Here is a 20,013-nt window from a genome sequence, read left to right on the forward strand (position 1 = left end):
TCTACTTGTGTTAATATTTAATAATTAACTTTTATATAAAACCAAGTTAAAATATATCCAACTTCTTATTTTAGACCTCAGTAACAAAGTGCCAAGAGCCATGACCTTAACCATGGCTTCATGGAAATTTACTAGCTTACACATACAGCCCTGAGAGGACTTGTATAGTCTAACATTAAGAATATTTGTGGGTGAGGCCAGGCTGGTCTACAGAGTGAGTTCCAGGATAGCCAGGGCTACACAGAGAAACCCTATCTCGAAAAAACAAAAACAAAACAAAAAACAAACAAACAAACAAACAAAAAAGAATATTTGTGGGTATGGAGGACACTGTGACCGCTGGTTTCAGAGACTGAAGATTGCCACCTGGCCTTCGGAAAGCCCCCAGGGCTCTTCCCCCTCCTTGGAGCTTCCTCTTGTTTATGCTTATATTGCCATCCCTGAAGTAAAGTTTTCAGAGCTTGATCAGACACTTATCTTGCTCTCATCCTTTGTGTCTCTTGTTCCGCCTCAGTCTCTCTTCTTTGTCCTAGGTCCCTGCTGAATGCCCCATGGTTTGGCACAACTGGCATCCACCATGTGGCCCCTGGGTCTGGAGTCCAAGAAGACCACCACTCCCCAAAGAGGACATCCTCCCTCCCCCTGCTCAGGATCACTGCTTTATAAAGAAGTGAGTGAAGATCTCCATAGGGAGCTCCACAGATCATCCAATTGGCTGTGAGATTGATCCAAGAAAGGTAAGTAGAGTGATGAAACTAAGGGACAAGATTAAGTAAGCATGAACTGCTTATAAAGGCTCTCAAGGCATCCCTCAAGACATGAGGAACAAGGGTTAAGAAAAAAGGATTTAAAAAAATAATAATAAAAAATATTCTATTGAAAGTTTGTAAACATTGGCTAGATGGCCAAGAAGTAGTTAAAGAGAAAGAGACTAGGTTTCAGAAATGGAGTTGTCCCCTGTCTGGGACATTTTAGCAAAAGAGAAGGAAAATAGATATCAGCTATTTCAGAGCTCTAGAATTGGCATCCCAACTTTGTAGAGTAACAATAATACTTTTGGTGTTGATTTTAAAGAGAACAGATTGTTTAAAACTGGGTTTTGTTTGTTAAAGTTATGGTTATGCCTTAATATTACAAAAGAAACTTAAAAAGTATGAAAAAATTGTCAGTGTTCCATTGGCTGCAGTTTGGAGTTTGATTGCAAGCTCAGGATTCTTAACTCACCTATATTTTGTAATTAGCATGATTTCAAGAGTAATAATAGTTGAAAACAACTGTTGCCACTATAGGCCCAATGCTCCTTTTGCATAAGCTTTATTGGATACAGTGGTAGAAGCAAAATTTAACCCCTCAAGGTTAGAAAGGAGATCTCAGTGAGAATTTATTTGGTATCAAACAGGCTCTGGATAAACTGTTTCAAAGAGTTTGTACTACTAAAAACAGCTAGTAAAATTTTCGGAGACCCTCCAGAAGGCATTCCTTTTGTTACATAATTGTCTTACGAGAATGCTAATGCAGCTCTATGAGGCCATCAGACCATAAGCAAAGACAGACTTATCTGGATATATTCATCTTTGTGCAAAAATTAGACCCTCATACAATCAGAGTCTAGCTATGTTTGCTGCCTTTCAGGGGCCTACAGTATTTACAAGCAATGCTTTCACAGCACCAAGGTGATAAAGAATGTTTTAAATATAAATCATCCTAGGAAAAACTGTCAAAAATTAGAGGCATAGACAGACAGAGAATTGCTCTCCTGGAATCTGTCCTCACTGCAGGAGGTGTATATAATCTTTGGGCCTGGACAGGACTTTGAAATTTTCAGTGTATGTTTATTATCTAATCCCTCTAAAAAGAAATTTTACTAACTTTGCTCTTACACCATGAGCTTTAAAAATTTTGGAGTATTTGTTGCTCCAGAAAAGTTTCAGAGGCAATATCTTTTTCAATATTTGGGGCCTCAGTTTATCCTAGAAAATGTGGTACAGAAAATTCAAGAAAGAAATGATTTGCTTACTTTAAATTATTTTCAAAAGCTTTCAGGAGAAGTTTATTGGCTAAGACCTCACCTTTAAGCTCACCACAAGAGGATTTAAGCTTTTGTTAGATAATGTCAAGAGGGATGCAAATTAACTGGTAAGAGACAAAGAGCTTTGCAGAAAGTAGAGGAAGCTCTGTAATCAATTGTTATCAATTGTTAGTTATTGTTACTCAATGTGCCCACAGCAATTCTTTAGCAAAAGAGAGCATTAATGTAGATTCATCATTCTTCATCTCCAAGTAAAATTTTAACATCCCGTTATGAAGCTGTTGTGGTGTTAATAAAGAATTGCACATGGTGGGTCTGATTGTTCTGGCAGCATGTGTATAGTAGAGGATTGGAAATTCGATCATCAATAGGAGGAGAGGACCTTAGCCTTGTGAAGGTTCTGTGCCCTGGTGTAGGGGAATGCCAGGGCCAATAAGTGGGAGAGGGTGGGGTGGCAGGGATGGGGAGGGGGGAGACAACAGGGGTTTGTTCTTGTTGTTTTTGTTTGTTTGTTTGTTTAGAGGGGAAACTGAGAAAGGAGAAATTTACATGTAAATAAAGAAAATATCTAATAATAAATCAGAAAAAGAAAAAGAATTGTAGGATAGAATCATGAAAGTATTTTAGAAAGGATGTCTTAGAAACCTGATGAGACATCTATTCCTTGTTTCAAATTGCAATTAAGTTGGTTACTGCAGAATATTGATAGATATTTGGCCTATTACATAGCAAACATTTTAGGCAAAATTGATAATATATTTCCTGTAAATTTATGTATGCATTCCATAAAGAATACATCTACTGTATTTAAAAACAGTCCTTTTATGGGAGAAAAGTATATGTGATTACATCACATGTTTATTCTCATGTGTTTCCCTCTACTTCAGCACAAATAATTGAACTATGTGCTGTAGTCAATGTTTTTAAAGTGCTAAAATCAAATTTTTAATTTATATATAGATAGCCAATATATATATATATATAGCTCAGGGTTTACAATTGCTTAAAATCATTCCTCTTTAGATACTGCTAATTGTTAAATTTTGCAATTGTATATATATTTGTATCACATATATACATATATATTAGATATATATACAATTTAAGTTAAGAGAAAGTACTGTTCCTCTTTTTTTTTAAAGATTTATTTTATTTATTTTATGTGTATGAGTACACTGTAGCTGTACAGATGGCTGTGAGCCATCATGTGTGTGGCTGCTGTTGAACTCAGGGCCTCTGTGGGCTTGCTCACTCCACCCCCACTAGTTCTGGTGTAATTCACTGTTGCTGTCTTTAGACACACCAGAAGATGGCATCTGATCTCATTACAGATGGTTGTGAGCCACCATGTGTTTGCTGGGATTTGAACTCAGGACCTTGGGAAGAGCAGTCAGTGCTCTTACCCACTGAGCCATCTCACCAGCCCAAAAGTACTGTTCCTTTAAAGGACTGTCTTTGGACATTTAAAAACTCATTGTAGACTGCCTGGACAAGACCCCTTAAGGCAATGCCACAGCATATTTGTATCCCAGGCAGATTATAGGCCTTACACAAGAAAATTAGCCATATAATCTCATTATTTATATCATCAAAATAGTAATGGCTTGAGAATAATTTGGTACTTTTAGAGAATGTGCATTTCAAATGGTAAAGACTTGTGCTCAGTTCCTACCTGTACCACATAATGGTGTTAATTCTCGAGGACTTATACTTAATCAATTATTACAAATGGATACTTATATTTCTGATTACAAAATAAAAATAAAAATAAAATATGCACATGTGACTATTGATACCTTTTTAGGTTTTCTATTTGCAATTGCCTTAACTAGAAAAGCAACTAAAAATGTAGTTGGTCATTGCCTACATTATTTTTCTATGCTTGGTGTTCATAATCAGATTAAAATAGATTATGGAACTGACTATTACAGTCAAACATTTGAGATGTCTTGTCAACAATTTAATGTTACCCATATTACTAGACTTCATATAATTCTCAGGACAAGAAATTGTTAAACATGTGCATGGCACTCTGAGAATTGGCTTTTAAAAAACAAAAAGGTGGGAATTATATCCCCATGTACATTATTTAAATCATACTTTTTATTTTTAAAATTTTAATATTTGGACGCCAGCCAGGCTTTGGAAGAAGGAGCATGAAACAACCATATAAGATCTTGGGGTAGCTAGGACTGGTGGACTCTGCCACATGCAGATGGCTGATATAGGCTTGCTGATAATGTTAGCGCAGGAGATTCAGTGCTCAGCAATTGTGCTGCCTGGCAAGTTCTAAAATAATAAAGCTGAGAAGCTGAGTGTGTGTTTTTGTTTTTCTTCTGAGGAGCAAAGATGGGTAGAGATAGAGAGAAATCAAGGCAATTGATGATTGGCAAAGCTAAGCCTGGATGGGCTGGGAGAGAAACCACAGCTCACAGTAAAGGCAGAAGCTGGCCATTGACAGAGCTAAGCCAGGAGAAATATGTAAACCTGGAACACTGGCTGTGGTCTTGAGCAAAGGAGAAAATGTGTTTTTAAAATTACAGGTAGCATAGTCTAACTTTAAGAGATTCCATTATCTATATCTGTCTCAAAGTTGTTTAAAAGTGCAAAGTTAAAAGTCTGTTCTTAGATACAGGCAATCTCTCAACTGCAATACTCTATAAAATCAAAATAAAAATGGAGCTCACATACTTTCAACATATAATGGCATAGAATATATGTTACCATTCCAAAAGGAAGCATGATGAGGAAATACTGGACCAAATCAAAACTGAAAACAAGCAGTTAAACTACAAACTCTGTACCTCCTCATCTGATGCCAAACACACTTCAGATCTCCAACTCCTTTCATTTTTGTTGACTGCAACACACTTCTTTCTGTTTGGTTGTTTTTACTCCCTACTAGTAGCTTTTCTTTGCAGGTATCCTGTAGGCTTAGATTTTTCAAAACCTAATTCAATGGTCTCATTAACTTCCCTTAGTCTATAGAAAATTTCCATAGTCCCCTACTTCTGAGTAGACTCTAAACCCAGAAGTACATGGCCAGGTCTGTAAGGTCTACTGCTTGTTGGGGTTGGAACATGGCATCTTTGTTCAATTACAACTTCACTATATTTTTTTTCAGTTGTTTCCTTCAGTGCTTAAGCTTGGTTGTTCTAGAGCTTTCTCTATAGACCAGCTGACCTTGAAATCAGAGATCCGCACTCCTCTATCTCCTAACTTCTGGTATTAAAGGTATGTACCACTACACTTGGACCTAAGCTTTTCTTTCATTCTTTTTCATAAGATGAATATTTTGTGGGATGGGATCTTGCCCCATAGTCACCATTACCTAAATTCCATTTAATATCTTTAATCTACTTGTCTTCTTGAACATAGGATTTAGCTCTATTACATTTCCTGGTGCTCCTTTAATCCTTGAGCCACAAACTATATTGTTCCTTCTCCAACTTACTCAGTTTCATCAAAATGCTCCTCATAAGACTGAACCACAATTTTGATATTTCTTTTGCCAATGCAATTAATCAAAATCGCTTCAGCTTAGCTTCAGGCAGACTCTTTAGATATGAACAAAACGCAGCCACACTCATCACCCAAATATCACAATCTTTAGGCAATATACTAAAATTTTTCTCTTCTGAAACCCCTTCACCAAGACCCCCATAGTTAAAATCACCCTTAGCTTCACTGTTTTCCATGCTTCTATGAGTATGGACCATTAATCCTGGCTTAAAGTATTCTACTGTTTTCATAATCCAAATCCCAAATCCATATTCCTCCAAACACAAAATATGGCCAGGCTTATCCCAGAAATACTATAATCTCTGGTATCCACTTCTTTATTAGTTAGGGTTTTATTGCTATGAAGAGACAACATGACCATGGCAACTCTTATAAAGGACAACATTTAATTTGGGCTGACTTACAGCTTCAGAGGTTCAGCCTTTTATTATCATAGTGTGAAGCATGGTGGCATTCACACAAACATGGTGTTGGAGAAAAGGAGCTGACAGTTCTGCATCTTGACCTGAAGGCAGAAATAGACTACGTACAATATTTGGTGTAGCTCTAGGTTATATAAGACCTCAAAACCTGTCCCTACATAACACACTTTCTCTACCAAGACCACATCTACTCCAATTATGCCATACATCCTAATGATTCTACTCCCTATAGACCAAACAGTTAATCAAAAGAGGGTATAGAGGCCATTCTTATCCAAACCTCCACACTCACCCTTATTGCTGCAATAACCCCAGTGAAAACTCATTGTTTAAAAAAGTTGGACATTAGTCTGCCAATAGTTCTTAGATTAGAATTTGTAGACATTTGTTCACAAATCCCTATGAATTGTGTTACATAATACAGGCAAACTGCATACATGTCTGCTTGAAAAGAAATTAAAAAATAAAAGAAAAAGAATAGCTCCCTTGGGACCTATCTTATTCATCTTATGGGGAATCTCCTCACTCATATTCATGAGTTTTATCTTAAAATTCCTACTTGATCCTCACAATATATAGTAGAGAAAAATAGCTAAGTGTTTCAACAAAAAAATGGAGATTTGTATCATTTGCAATGTGACAATATTCTATTCTCAGTATGGTCTCATCTCAAAAGAAATTGAAAAACCCTCCAGAGTCACAAGTTCTGTGTTTTGTACCTGTATTCAGTCTGAATACAGGGTCTGAAGCTTTGTGAATCATTGATCCATACCAAAACATGCACGACTTACCCTCATACGTATTATTACCCAAACTCTAAAATATAACAGCTACATTTGTATCATACTCTATTAGATATTATAAAGTATTCAAAAATGGTTTGCACTAGGTAAGAGAAGGTTCTCAGCTTCCATGTCACTAAACTCAGGTTCTGTCATTGCCTGATGGTTGTGAAGATGAGAAGCACCTCTGAAGGCCACTACCCAAAGACCTTCTACTAATAGCATAATTATTAAAATATCTCAGGCTCATATCTTCAGTAGTGGCAGGGTAGGGGCATCACTCTACTGTGGTATAGTTTCAAAGACCTCACCCATGCAAAACTTTATTCTTGGCTCTGTAGTTGAAAATAACTCCATTATTAGTTAGCAAATTGTAGAATTGAGGTTTATCAAACAACATTTTAACATATATTTAAGCACCAGGGTTAATAGGAAGAGAAGTGGTTAGGGAAAGAGTGAGACACATTGAACTATAGTCATCAACTTCCCAAGGGTGAGTTGAAACTTACTCACTTTTCTATATAATATATTTGATCCTCTGGATTTCTGAGTTATATTATCTAAAGATTTATTTATGGTGGGGTCTAAATGGTAAAGAATTTCTAAAAAAATAAAAAAAAAAACGATAAGGTGGATATGTGAAGTTTATTATTCAGATTTAGGAATGAGTTGAAGTAGAGTCCTGCATGCCAGAGGAATGTACAGTGTGACTTGGTTCCTGTCCAGGATTTGGATTTCCCCAAGAGTTGACAGTTGCTAAGCATGAGAATTGTCTGTATAATGTACATAATCTACTTTATATTGCAACTTCAAGATATTCCCCCTGCCAATTTTATTGGGGAATGTTCTTCCTGGGAAGGTTAATGACTCAATGATAATTAGAAGCAGTGTGAGTTAGGGAAGCAGGCTGTGTCTATATCCTTAGCAAACATGGTATGACTGTGACAGCACTTAAGGCTGTGGGAATGAACTCTGAATACATAAATTCAAAAAATATATAATTTCTCAACTATGCAAAATATAAGGATGTAGTATAAAGTATATGAGGGGACTCACAGACCTAAAGAAATCAGAGCCAGATGCACTATGAGCCAGCTTTTCAGAAACATATTAAGGAAGGAGATAAAGAGATTTGGGGAGTGATGATAGCAGAGCTATCTGTGCTTATAAAGACAGGCACATTTCTGAATTCATTTGCCATCATTTTAAAAAAATGTACTTGCTACCTTTTTTTAAGAACCAAAGAGCTAAGGTCATAAAATGCTGATTTATGGGATAAGCAAAAGGAAACCTGGTGTGGACAATTGTATTGATAAGTAAATAAAAGACTGGGCTTTGTCTGTGAGAGCTGAGTTATGGAGCAACCTGGAGATCTCTAGATAGCTATTTGGAGAGCCAGGAGGAGCAGAATATAGTGCTGTCAGCTTGTATCACACAAGTTGACTTCAAGTTGTGTTTCTGCCACTCCAAAATCCCATTCTTCAGAACACTGAGCAAGCCAGGGCTGGTCTTTGGCAAGAGGTATTGCTAAAACTTTTGATTATAGATAATTTGGTCCCAAGTAAGGACATTTATTGTCTCTGATAGCTCTGTTTGAGATACACTACATAAAACATACATTATCTCTGGGGAATTTTGGTAGTGTTGCTTGTTCCTGAAACTTCTTGATTCTATCAACTGGTATGGCAACCCAACCCAATCCCTGTATGTGTGGCCCTCATTTCCTTCCTATGTTTACCTTCCAAAATTCATTTGATGATCTGTATTTGTAGTTTGCCACAGTATGTTATAATTCACATTTTGGCACATTAAACATGAATCTAAAAGAATGGAAACCATATTGAATATAGTCTCAAGTCAAACTAGAAATAAATAACAGACAGGGAGCTGAGAAGTTCCTAAATCCCTGTAGAGCTAAGAAACAACATTATGTGAAGCAGCATACATGCTAAAGATGAATTTGCAAGAAAAAGTTTAATACATTTGGAATTATACAAAAGTGGAAATACAACATATTAAGCTTTTATAATGCTGTAAAAACAGCATGTAGAGGTAAATTAATAATGGTCATATTAGGAAAGAAGAAAAGCCCATAGCAAAGAAGAGTTTAAATTTAAGTTTCCAGAATGAAACTGTATACATCTCAGTAGAAAGTTCTGAAACTGAGAATAGAGATTCACAAGAGAAAGTTAGTAAGTTAAAGTAGCACTGGACATTGGACCAGTGCTGTGTGCATGCTAGACAAGCATTCTCCCACTGCATTATTTCCCAGTCCTCCTTTTCCTTTTTATTTTTGGACAGGATCTCACCAGAATAGCCTTTGATTCATTATTTAGCTTAGGTAGGTCTTAGAATTATAATCCAGCTTCTGTAATAACAATGAATAAATACCTAAGCCACAAAGTCATCCAGAAAAAGCTAATTCTTTCAAAATACCAGTAATTCATTTTGACTCCTTACATAACAGAATCAAACATGTACTGTCAGGGTCATCACATATCATTAATGTAGATAAGTTGATTTCTATCAGAGATCAGTGTTTCCCCCCACCCCTTGGAAATTATTTAATCATACTCTATAACATCCACTCTCTCCTTTCAGCAAGAGACAAGAAGGATCTTAATTTTCTCTGTCAAATGTTGGACTTGATTGAAAAATAAAACTCATAAATGTATAAATAGACCTTTAGCCTCCAGCAATCCCATAAAGACACTATGTTAGTAGTTCCAGAAGATTACAGCACCTTTCAAATGTGTCTTTATTCAAATAACTACAGCCTTTTCTCTATACCAAAAAGTGTATATCAATATTCATATTAGCTTTGCTAGTAATTGTCAAAAACTACAAGTAACTGTGTAGGTAGGTAAATGAATAAATATGCTGGTACCTACATATGACGAAATATGATAGATCATAGAAAGATGAGTTACTGAGCCATGGAAAGACATTAAAGTATCCAAAATACATTTGTCTCTGTAAAAGAAGCCTGTTTGAAAATGCTATAAACTATGTGATTTCATCTGTATGAAAAGAAAAAAGGAACATACTGAGAGTGAAGAGATTAATAGGTACCAGGTCTTACAGTATGAAGATGATGGAGAACTGAAGCACATAAATATTATGGAGAAGTAAACTATTTTATTCAATAATATAGTAGCAAACCCATAGTATTGTAGACTTGATGAAAGCCATAGAAAATAAAACTTTATGTAAATGCTGAGCTAGTTAATAAAGCACTTGTTTGCTTGTTTTGTTTTTTTTTATTAGTATGACAACAAAATACCATGGCCAGGGCAGTTTATTAAAAAAGCAAGAAAGCAGGAAAGAGAGAGAGGGGGGGGAGGGAGAGGGAGAGGGAGGGGGGAAGAGGGAGGGAGAGAGAGAGGGAGAGGGGAAGGAAGGAAGAGAGAGACAGAGAGAAAGAAAGAAAAAAGAAAGCATTTAATTAGCTTTCAGAGTGTCAGTGTCCATGATGGCAGAAAAAAGACATGAAACAGCTGAGAGCTCACATCTTTAACTGAAAATAAGAGGCTAAGAGAGACATTGGGAGTGGCACAAGTTTTGAAACCTCAATGCTACCCAGTGACACACCTCTTTTAACAAGGTCATGCTTTCAATTCCTTCCCAAAAAGTTGCGCCAACTGTGGAACAATTATCAAAACATAGAAGACTAGGAAGACTGTACTCATTTAAAGATCACAGTATCCATATTGATTCATCAATTCTAACAAAAGTCTCATATGAATAGATGACTAAGAACAGCAAATCCATGTCAAGGGAAAGATGGAAATGAATATAGTATATATTTTGATTTCATATCATTCATATATAAACAAAGTATTTCCACAAGGAAGATCTGGCTTGAATTATTGGAAAAGCATCATACCAACCATGAAGCAGGAGCATAATGAACAAAAGTACATAGAAATCAACCATAAATTATTGGTTTAAATCTTAGTATTCTAAAGATATTGAGGAGTAATGAAACTTTATAGTAGAAAAGTGTATATTTAAAAAATATCTTGAAGAAATTAATATGGTAAACTGATTCTGTATAGGGTGTTGAAAAATATTCATTCTGGTCTACAATATAAGAAACTGGGAAACTTGAGGCATAACTGTAGTAAGAACACATTGTATGTATGTGAGACTTGTATTTGATCTTGAATGTAGGAAGAGATGAGGAGGTTCTCAGATATTATCTTCCCTTTCCTGTTGAAAGATGTAGAAGACTAATAGTGAAGCTTTTGAGTGTTGTTCAGTTACCTGTCTGCTAGTACTGTGACTCTCTAAAGGTTCTATAAGTAAAAAAGTCTCTAGTATATTTGAGCCATTTCTGCTATGGGTCAGTTAGAAGATATAACCTATGTTAACTAAAGTAACCTGTGTCCTCACTCTGGTCCTCAAGAGGGGCAGCACTGGAGAAAAAGTGGAAATTGACAAATGACATGCACATCCTTACAAGTACAGACATGTTAAAGATTGGATATTTCTTGGGCTGTGACCCTGTCAGATTTAAAAAATGTTTCTTTTCAACCAAGTGTTTGTGCCCAGACTTTAAGAGAGTTACTAGTTAGTCCAATGCTCTGGGATCTGTTGCAAGAGGTAATTGTTCCCCCAAACCAGTTGCTTCTCCTTCAATCTTTCATATGAAACTTGCCATCTCTCCCTCTGCTGGAATTTCTCATCAAGGAGTATAAGCCTTGCCTCAATACCTTGAATTTATGTCATCTCAATATTTCCCTGGGTGCCTAGTCCATCATGAAAATATATTTTCTACTGAAATACAGTTTACCTTAGCAGATTAAAAGGGAAGTACAGGAAGTACAGCCATGGGACCAAACATTGTTGACTGGTCTGAGGGATGAATACAACACTGAAGCTTACTGGATAACTGCTTGACACATTGTTTTCTGCAAATACTTCTTCCACAGGAAAAACTGTAAGAGATGGCTTTTGCCTAGCACCAGAAGAATATAATGCCTGTTCTAATAGAAACTTGCTTGCCATTGCTCATACATTAAGGAATTTAGATAGGTAAAATTTTATTATTGGATTGTTGGTGTTTCAAATTCTAATTAACTGAATAACAATATTTAAATTTTTATAAAAAATATGCAGCCAGAATATTCCTAGCATTGAGTTCTTTTAGAAATAGGAGGATGCATTCTTCACATAATCAGGGTAGGGTTACAAAGTCAGAGTTATGTAGCTGTTAATGGTTGTAGAGTAACTTCTTCAATCCTTAACATGTATCCTACTCAGGCTACTACTACTAAATATGGTTTCATGAATTCTATTCTTTTTGTTTGTTTAAATACTGAAATATTTCTTAACCTGTCACTCAGAGAAAATAACAATAGCTTGGGTGTACATACAACATTCAGTCACCAATTGTGTGTTTTGGGGGAGGAGTAGTGAGGGTCATAAGTTATGTCCTGATGGTAAGATGAAACTGGAGGGGAATGATTAAAGATGCCTGGATGAACAGTAGCCATTATTTAAGTATTCAGGAAGAAAGAAAGTCACATATGAATTATATTCACATGAAAAAAATCTTGAGGATCAGCCTGAGCCTCCTGAACTGATGCTGGAGTATTTACCTAAATTCTAAGGTCTTTCATAGAGTCAATTATGTGATACTCACTTCTAATGCCTCTGGCAATTTCCCCATATTAGCTCAAAGGTTATGACCTTAGACATATAAACAAAGAAAGTTACAACACAGACTGGGTCTAGCCACAAAAGAGTTTGAGAACTGTGGTGCTAGGTTGAAAAGTTTTACAAAATAGTAAGGTACATTTGTCAAGAGTTGAAACAAATTTTGACCAAGCCAAATTGCATGCTTGATCCACAGCAATACAGGTAAGTTAACTCATACTAAAATTTATTACAAAATATATACTCTATAAATTCACATGGGTAGCATTTGCAGGGTTTTGGTAATTTGTTTATTTGTGTGTGTTATTTGTTTCTTAGTATTAGAGAGAGCATGTAATTGGGTGAAAGCAGAATAAGAAGGATCTGGGAGAAATTAGTGAGAATGATCAGAATATATTGTTTGAAATAAGTTGTCAATTAAAAAAAAAAGTCAGGGATTTACCAATCAGGTTCTCCTGGGACACAGCTTTCAAAAGTGAGTTGTGAGAGATCCTCTGAGCACCATTGTCTAGCTCTGGGTGAGCTCTTCTGTCCAGAGTAGCCTAGTGGAAACCCAATACAATCCTGCTTCTCCATGGAAACCCATTGAGGACTAAGGAGCTTGGAACCCTACCCCACCAATCTCTTCTGATTTGGGACCAACAGGAATGGCCTGTAGAAGTGTGTTCCATACAGTCCCCTGAGCTCCACTGTCACTCTCTGGACTTGCTCATTGGTCCTGAGGACTCTTATGGTGATAGAGTCTCTAAGAACTGCTAGCTTGGAATATTTCACCACCAATCCCTTGACAGTGGGGTCTGCCAGAGGCACAACCAGCAGATTCAGATACTCTGACCTTCATTGTATGACCGACCCATCACTTCCCTCATCTTTCTGAAAAGCATTGCTGCCATAAAGATGATCTGGCTAAAACCAGGGAAAACCAGAATGCCTAAAGGACAGCCTAAAATTACCATCAATGAGACTCAGCACAATATTGCACCATCAGAGCCCACCTATCTTGCTACAACAATCCCTGGATAACCAAATGAAACTGAAGCATAAGAAGATGCTTTAAAATCCAGTCTAATGAAGATGATAGAGGCCTTTAAAGAGGCAATGAATAAACCATTAAAGGAAAATACATTCAAACAGGTAGGGGCATTAAAAGTGTAGGCAAGTAAGTATAAAGAAATGCAGAAAATAAAATGAAACAGGAGAAGAATATGAATGAAACTTTCCAAGACCTAAAAGGGGAAAGAGAAGCAATAAAGAAAATACAAACGAAGGTAGTGTTAGAGATGGAAAATCTAGGAAAGAGAACTGGAATTACAGACTAAGCATCACCAACAGAATATAGAATATTGAAGAGAGTATCTTAGGCATAGAAGATATAATAGAAGAAATCAATATATGAGTTAAAGAAAATACAAAATCTAAAAAGGGTATGACATAAAACAGCCAAGAAATCTGGGACATTATGAAAAGAGGAAACCTAAGTATAATATGAACAGAAGAATAAGACTTCTAGCTGAGAGGTCCAGAAAACATTTTCTAACATAAAGAAAGAAATGCCTATAAATGTACAAGAAGCTTACAGATAGCAAAGAGATTGGACCAGAAAAAAAACTCTGCTTGTCACACAGTAATTGAAACACTAAATGTACAGAACAAAAAAAGAATTTTAAAAGCTCCAAGGGAAAAGGTCAAGTAACATATATAGTCAGACCTATTAGAATTGTACCAAAATTTTCACCTGAGACTTTAAAGATAAAATGTCCTGGAAGAGGTCCTGCAGACCCTAAGTGACCATAGACATCAGCCTAGACTATTATACCCAGCAAAACTTTCAATCAACATAGATGGAGAGACCAATATATTAGATGACAAAACCAAATTTAAACACTAGTTTTCCAATAACCCAGCCCTACAGAGGAAAAAAAATTAACCCAAATGAAACTATCTGCACTAAAGAAAACACAAGAAATTAATTTCACAGCATTAAACAAACGCAACCGAAGCAAAACACACACATGTACCCTACCACACACACACATACACACACACACATACAACCACCACCAACATAAAAATAACAGGAAGTAACAATCATTTGTCATTAATATCTCTCAATATCAATGAACTCAATTTCCCAGTAAAAAACACAGGGTAACAGAATGGATGCATAAACAGAATCCACAATTCTTCCGTCCCCTAAAATCACATTTCAGCAACAAAGATAGTCATTGTGTCAATATAAAGGGCTAGAAAAAGTAAGTAGACTCAAGAAACAAGCTATAGTAGCCATTCTAATATCTAATAAAATAGACATTCAACTGAAACTAATCAAAAGGGACAGGGAAGGACAATTCATACTCATCAAAGGAAAACAAGAAGACATCTCAATTCTGAATTTCTCAAATGAAGGGCACTCACATCTGTAAAAGAAATCTTACTAAAGCTTATATCACACATCAAACCCCACATATCAATAGAGGGAGATTTCAATACCCCACTCTCAACAATGGAAAGAACATCAAGACAGAAACTAAACAGAGAAATAACAAATCTAAGGAAGGTTATGATTCAAATGATATCTAAACATTTCACCCAAACACAAAAGAATATATTTTCTCCTCAGAATCTCATGGAACCTATTGCCCATATAATCCATCATAAAGCAAACTTCAGCACAGCACATAAAAAAAGATTGAAAGAACCCTTTGCGCGCGCACACACACACACACACACACACACACACACACACACATACTCATATATATATACACACATATATATGTATATATATATATAACTTACTTATTTTTTATTTATTTACATCCCAAATGTAGCTCCCCTCCTGGTTCCCCCACCCAGAGTTCTTCACCCCACTCCCTTTTACCTTTCAGAGGGTACTCCCACCAACCCTGCATCCCTTTCACTGGGGCATCAAGTATCTACAGAATAAAGTGCATACTCTGCCAGTGAGACCAGACAAGGCAGCGTTCCTTTTGTTACATATGTGCCAGGGCCTTAGACAAGTCCCTGTATGCAATTTTGTTGGTGGCTTAGTCTCTGGGATCTACCAGAATCCAGGTTAATTGGCACTATAGATCTTCCAAAGGGGTTACCATCCTCTTCAGCTCCTTCAATCTCTCCTCTAACTTTTCCTTAGGGTTCCCTGACTTCAGTGCAATTGTTGGCTGTAAATATCTGTTTCTGACTCAGTAAGTTACTGGTAGAGCCTCTCAGGAAAACCATGCCAGGATCCTGTCTGCAAGCACACTATAGCATTCATAATAGTGTCAAGATTTGGTGCCCACCCTTGGGATGGATCTGCCCATGGGACTAGTCACTAGATAGTCTTTCCTTTAATGTCTGTTCCATTTTTGTCTTTTGTTTCTTTTACACAGGAATAATTCTGAGTCAAAATTTCTGAAGGCAAGTTGTGGGCCCTGTCTAACTACTGAAGGTGGTCTCTCCATTTTTTATCTCTAAACTTTTGGGGATTTTGGCTAATGTCAACCCCATTGAGTCCTGGGAGCCTTTGACATCACAGGTTTCTGGGGCTTTCTAAAGGTTCCTCCCCACAAACCCCACAGCTGCATATTTCCATTGATCCTACTGGCCCCCTTGTTTCCCCCTTGTCTCCCCATATAACTGATTCTATTCTCCTTTCCCCCTCTACCATCTTACCCAGGTCTCTCCCTCCCTCTGTCACCTATGACTGTTTTGGTCTGATAAGTGGAATTGAAGCATTCTAGTGTGGGTCTTCCTTCTTGTTAAACTTCTTAGATTCTGTGGAGTATAATGTGGATATTCTGTATTTTTTTTCTTTTTTCTTTTTTCTTTTTTTAGGTATTTTCTTTATTTACATGTAAATGTCTCCTTTTCCAGTTTCCCCTCTAAAAAACAAACAAACAAACAAAAACAATAAGAACAAACCCCTGTTGCCTCCCCCACCATGCCTGCCACCCCACCCTCTCCCACTTATTGCCCTGGCATTCCTTTACACTGGGGCACAGACCTTCACAGGGCCGAAGTCCTCTCCTCCTATTGATGATCGAATTTGCAATCCTCTACTATACACATGCTGCCTGAACAATCAGACCCACCATGTGCAGGAGAAATTTACATGTAAATAAAGAAAATATCTAATAAAAAATTAAAAAAAAATTAACACACACACATACAAAAAGAAATATGACAAAAAAGATATTATAGGTATTGAAGTGGGGTCTCTGGGAAGAGTTGGGGCACAAAAGGGAAACAAGAATGTGATTTAATTCTATTTACTTTAAATATGTTTCTAAACGTTAACAAATTCAGATAAATTGAAATCATGTAACTTTTCTCATCATAATTCAATAAAAGTTAAAAAAAAAAAAACAACAGAAAACCTATATATTCATGGAAACTGAAAAATTCCTTAGTCAGTGATAACTTGATCTACCTGTAGAAGATATAAATAAATTAAAGACTCTAAAATTCAATGGAAATGAAATCACAACATACCCAAACTTTTGGGATACTACACTAGAAGAAAATTCATAGCACTAAGTACCCTCTTGAAGATATTGGAGGCAGTGAGTCCCTACCACTCAGAGGAAGTTCCATTCCCAGGCACCCTAATACTCCCAGAACCATGGGATCAGAGGCTAAGAGGACACAACATTTGCCCCAACACTGGAAGTAACTAGGACCAGCAGGACCCAGACACCCAGGAACTCTGCCTTACCAGTTGCATGGGTTCCTTCGAGTCTGGGCCAGTGTTCTGAGCAGACTTTGGGCATGAACTATGCAGCCAGTTCCACAACACCCAGAGGAAGCTCCACTCCCAGGCACTGTAACATGCCCAGGATCATGGCTTGTTCACACACAGTCCCAGAGGCAGCTTGACTTCCAGGAGCTCTGACACACTCCAGATCTCAGGACCATAGGATCCCAGGATTCCAGCATCACAGAGATAGCTGAACTCGGAGGAGTTCTGATACAACCAGGATCACAGGAAGGACAGGCTCCAGTTAGATAGTGAGAGCAGATAGACTAGAGATAATCATATGAGATGAGACAAGCCTAAGAACATAAGCAACAGAAACTAAGGTTACTTGGCATCATCAGAACCCAATTTTCCCACCATAGCAAGTCCTGGATACACCATAACACTGGAATAGCAAGATTCGGATTTAAAATCACTTCTCATGATGATGATAGAGGACATAAATTCCTCCCTTAAAGAAATACAAAAGAACACAGGTAAACAGGTAGAAGCCCTTAAAGAGGAAACACAAAAATCCCTTAAAGAATGACAGGAAAACACAATCAAACAGGTGAAGGAAATGAAGAAAACCATCCAAGGTCTAAAAATGGAAATAGAAACAATAAAGAAATCACAAGAGGAGATGACCCAGGCTTTAGAAAACTTAAGAAAGAGATCAGGAGTCATAGATGCAAGCATCACCAACAGAATACAAGAGATAGGAGAGAGAAGGAGATAGGCAGAAGACACCACAGAAAACATTGACACAACAGTCAAAGAAAATGCAAAAACAAAAAGCTCCTAACTGCCAGGCAGTGGTGGCACACTCCTTTAATTCCAGCACTTAGGAGGCAGAGGTGGGTGGATATCTGAGTTCATGGCCAACCTGGTCTACAGAGTGAGTTCCAGGACAGCCAGGGCTACACAGATAAACCCTGTCTCTAAAAACAAGAACAAAACAAGAACAAAACAAAACAAAACAAAAACAAAACAAACAAAAAGGCTCCTAACCCAAAACATCCAGCAGGAAACCCAAGACACAATGAGAAGACCAAACCTAAGGATAATAGGTATAGAAGAAAAGAAAGCTTCCCTTCTTAAAGGGTCAGTAAATATTTTCAACAAAATTATAGAAAAAAAACTTCCTTAACCTAAAGAAAGAGATGGCCATGAACATACAAGAAGTCTATAGAACTCCAAATAGTCTGGATCAGAAAAGAAATTCCTTAATCACATAATAATCAAAACACCAAATGCACTAAACAAAGAAAAAATATTAAAAGCAGTAAGGGAAAAAGGTCAAGTAACATATAATGGCTGACCAATAAAATTGCACCAGACTTCTCACCAGAGACTATGAAAGCTAGAAGATCTTGGGCAGATGTTATACAGACCATAAGAGACCAAAAATGCCAGCCCAGGCTACTATACCCAGCAAAAGTCTCAATTACCATAGAAAAAACAAGATATTCCATGACAAAACCAAATTTATACAATATCTTTCCATAAATCCAGCCCTAAAAAGGATAATAGATGGAAAACTCCAACATAAGGAGTGAAACTACACCCTAGATTCTTCTGATTTCTGGACATGGGAATGGCCCAGTAACTAGCTTAGACATAAAACTGGCTTATACATAAAAATATCCTGGTGAGTTTCACTAATGCACCCATGCAGGAACTATCTTGGATCTTCGAATAGAACACACACACACACACACACACACACACACACACACACACACACAATACACACACACCATTTAGTCTTAAAATGCTTAGACTAACTCAATGAATGAGCACTTCTAATCTTCTCCTGCTATCCCAAGCCCAGAGACCACTTTCCCAAAAATTCACATTGCTGGTTGGCTTTATCTCCTCTGCTACTGCATCTACTTCTCCTCTCTCCGAGTCTCCTTATTCACTCTATGTCCTACCCATGCAGCTCTTACTATCCTGCTCCTTCTCAGTCATTGTCTACTGACAACTTTGTTGATAGATCAAAAACTAAAGGAGGACGAGGACCTTCAGCATCAGTAAACACAGATTCCCAATAAAATCAAAGCATTAAAACCACCCTTCTTTCTAGGTTCTCACTTACACAGTCCCTCCCTTACCCCTTCTTTTCTGAGAAAGGCTTGGGCTTCACCCCATCTTGGTAGATCTTGTCACTGCAGGACTAGTCTCATCTTTTCCCATCCAGGCCTGACAAGGCAGTTCAGTTAAGGAAACTCAATTCACAGTCAAACAACAGGTTCAGTAATAACCCTTACCTCAGTTGTTGAAGGACCAGCATGAAGACCTAGCAACATGTCTGCAACATATGAGCATGGTCAAGCCCGCATACTCTTTGATTGGTGTTTTAGTCTCTGGGAGTCTCTAAGGGCCAAGGTTACTTAGCACTGTTGACCTTCTTGTGGAATCCCTAACCTCTTTGGGTCTTTCACTCTTATCCCCCAATATTTCCACACAATTCCCCTAGCTTTCTCTAATGTTTGGCTGTGGGTATCTGCATCTCTTTCCATTGGCTCCTAGGTAGAACTCTCATAAGACAGTTATGCTAGGCCCTTGTCTGCAACCATAACAGAGTGTCATTAATAGGTGTTGGGAACCATGAGAGCCCTAAGATAAACATCCTGCCCCAGATAATTGAGAACCCTGAGATTAACATCATGCCTGACAATCACAAGGATGAGAACCCTGAGATTAACATCCTGCCTGACAATCACAAGGATCCGGCTTGGCCCTGAGAAAAGAACATTCACGGAAATCCACCCCCTCCCCATCTGTTACCTCGGAGCTCAACCCCAGAAGATTTTGTAACCTTCCATCTCCCTCCTTCCTCTTCCCCTCCCCTCC

General features: G+C 37.4%; 1 long non-coding RNA gene across 1 annotated transcript; it reads left to right on the forward strand.

Moving 5' to 3' along the window:
- The first annotated feature begins 474 nt into the window (after positions 1-474).
- LOC116075125 lies at positions 475-19,799 on the forward strand. Its single transcript, XR_004112429.1, has 3 exons — positions 475-737; positions 5,154-5,263; positions 19,756-19,799. It is a non-coding gene; the product is annotated as an uncharacterized LOC116075125 (long non-coding RNA).
- The last annotated feature ends 214 nt before the right edge of the window (positions 19,800-20,013 follow it).

This window comes from Mastomys coucha, unplaced genomic scaffold (genome assembly GCF_008632895.1).
Source record: "Mastomys coucha isolate ucsf_1 unplaced genomic scaffold, UCSF_Mcou_1 pScaffold3, whole genome shotgun sequence".
Taxonomy (NCBI): Eukaryota; Metazoa; Chordata; class Mammalia; order Rodentia; family Muridae; genus Mastomys; species Mastomys coucha.